Raw genomic sequence first — 2,665 nt, 5'->3', positions numbered from 1 at the left:
CTATGTGTGTTCACATGGCTGCTTCTGCGTGAGTTCTTGGAGAGAGACAGGTGTGTGTGTGTGTGTGTGTGTGTGTGTGTGTGTGTGTGTGTGTGGTGTGTGTGTACTGCTCTGTGCAATTTTATCACATGTGTAGCTTCAGGTAACCACCACCACAAACAAGTTATATAACTGTAACATCACCACAAAACTCCATCATTTAACCCCTTTATAGTCACACTTAGCCCATTCAGCCCCATTCCCCAGTTCTGGCAACCACTAATGTGTTGTCTATCTTTACAATTATGTTATTTTGTGAATTTCATATAGGTGGGATCATGCAGTGCGTATCTATTTTAGGCTGTCTTTTGTCACTCAGCATAAGTTCTTAGAAGTTCATCTAAGATGTTGTGTTCATCGATAGTTCGTTCCTTTGCATGGCTGAGTAGGATTTTATACTATGACTATACCACAGTTTGTTTAACCATCATTCATCAATGGGCATCTGCTATGGATATTCCTGCGTAAATTTCTGTATGAAAATAAGTTTTCTTTTCTCTGGGGTATAAGCACAAGAGTGCAATTGTTAGCTTCAATAGGTCCGTTTTTAGTTTTAAAGACACCGTTCAACTTTCCCAGAGTGGCTGCAATCCTATGAGTGATTCAATTTCTCTATATCCTTGCCAGCATTTGGTGTTAACAGTGGTTTTGATAGATATTTAGTAATATCCCAGTGTGGTTTTAATTTGTGTTTTACTAATGGCTAATGATGTTGAACATCTTTCATGTGTTTATTTGCCATCTGTATATCCTCTTCAGTGACATCTCATCATGTCTTTTGCCCATTTTCTTATTGGATTGTTTGTTTTCCTAATTTTGAGCTTTGTGAGCTCTTTATGTCTTCTAGATACTAGTCTTTTGTTGAAAATGTGATTTGCAAATATTTTCTCCCAGTCTTGTAATTTGTCTTTTCATTCTCTTAAGATCTTTTACAGAGCAAAAGTTTTAAATTTTGGTGAGATCCAATTTACCAAATTTTCCTTTTATGGATTGTGTATTTGATGTCAATTGTACAATTCTTTCCCTAGTTCTAGATCCTGAAGATTTTCTGTTATTTTCTAGTTTTATAGCCTTGTGTTTTATATTTGAGTCTATGATCCATTTTGAATTATTTTGTATATAAGATTTGAGATTTAGGTAAAGTTATTTATTTATTTGTTTGTTTATTTACTTATTTATTTGCCTATAGCTGTCCTATTGTTTAGTACCATTTACTGTGAAGGTTATACTTCTTCCAATGAATTGCTTTTGCTCCATTATCAAAAATTAATGGGACATATTTGCATAGATCTATTTCTGGATTTTCTATTCTGTTCTATCAACCTATGTGTCTTATGCTTCACCAATACCACACTGTCTTGAGTACTGTAACTCTATAGTGAGCCTTAACACCAGGAAGAGTGATTCATTCCACTTTATTCTTCCTTTCAAAAATTGTTTTGGCTATTGTAAGGCCTTTCCCTTTCCTTATAAACTTTAGAATAGGTTTGTCTATTTCTGTAAAACACCTTGTTGATATTTTGATAGAAATTGTATTAAACCTATAGATCGATTTGGGGAGACAACATCTTTACAATGTTGAGCCTTCCAATCCAAGAACATGGCATATCTTTCCAAATATTTAGGGTTTCTTTCATTTTTGTAGTTACAGTATTTTATAATTTTCAGCATACAGATCCTGTACACATTTTGTTAGACTTATGCTTAAGTATTTCATTTTCTTTGAAGCAATTATACATGGTGTTGTATTTTTTATTTCTGTTTCCACTCATGTATTATAATTATATAGAAACGGATTTGATTTCTTTTTGTACTGATCTTATATTCTATCACATTATTGAATTCAATTTTAGGAGTTATTTTGCAGATTGCTTGGGATTTTCTGTGTAGGTAATTATGTCATATACAAAAAGACAATTTTATTTTTTGTTTTCTAATCTGCATACCTTTTATTTCTTTTGCTTACCTTAATGCAGTGGCTAGAACTTCCAGTAATATGTCAGGTAAGAATGATGAAAAGAGACATTCTTGCCTCATTTCATTTCTTGGAGAAAAAGCATTCAGTCTTTCCCTTTATGATGTTATCTGTAGGTGTTTTTGTAGATGTCCTTTATGAGGCTGAGGAATTTCCTCTGTTGTCCTATTTTTCTCTGAGAATTTTTATCATGAATGAATATTAAATTTTGTCAAATGTTTTTTTTTCTGTGTCAACTGATATGATCCTATGATTTTTCTTTCTTAGTATGTTGATATGGTGAATTACATTGATTAATTTTTGAGTACTGAACCAGCTTTGATACCTGGAATACACCTTTCTGATCATGGTGTGTCATTCTTTTTAAGCATTGTAAGATTCAGTTTGTTAAAATTGTATTAAAGATTATTGCATCTAAGTTTATGAGAGATGTTGATCTGTAGTGTCCTCCTTCCTGTCTTTCTTTTTTCTCCTTTCTTTCTTTCTTTCTTTCTTTCTTTCTTTCTTTCTTTCTTTCTTTCTTTCTTTCTTTCTTTCTTTCTTTCTTTCTTTCTTTTCCTTTTCCTATTTCTTCCGCCACTGCCAGTGATTCCATGCTGTAGAGCAGAGAGAGGTTCTCAACCTCCCTAATGCCACGACCCCTTAATACAG

Source organism: Hipposideros armiger, unplaced genomic scaffold, assembly GCF_001890085.2.
Source record: "Hipposideros armiger isolate ML-2016 unplaced genomic scaffold, ASM189008v1 scaffold_425, whole genome shotgun sequence".
Classification (NCBI taxonomy): domain Eukaryota; kingdom Metazoa; phylum Chordata; class Mammalia; order Chiroptera; family Hipposideridae; genus Hipposideros; species Hipposideros armiger.
The sequence above is the reverse complement of the archived record's forward strand: the minus strand, read 5'-3'. Positions refer to the sequence as shown.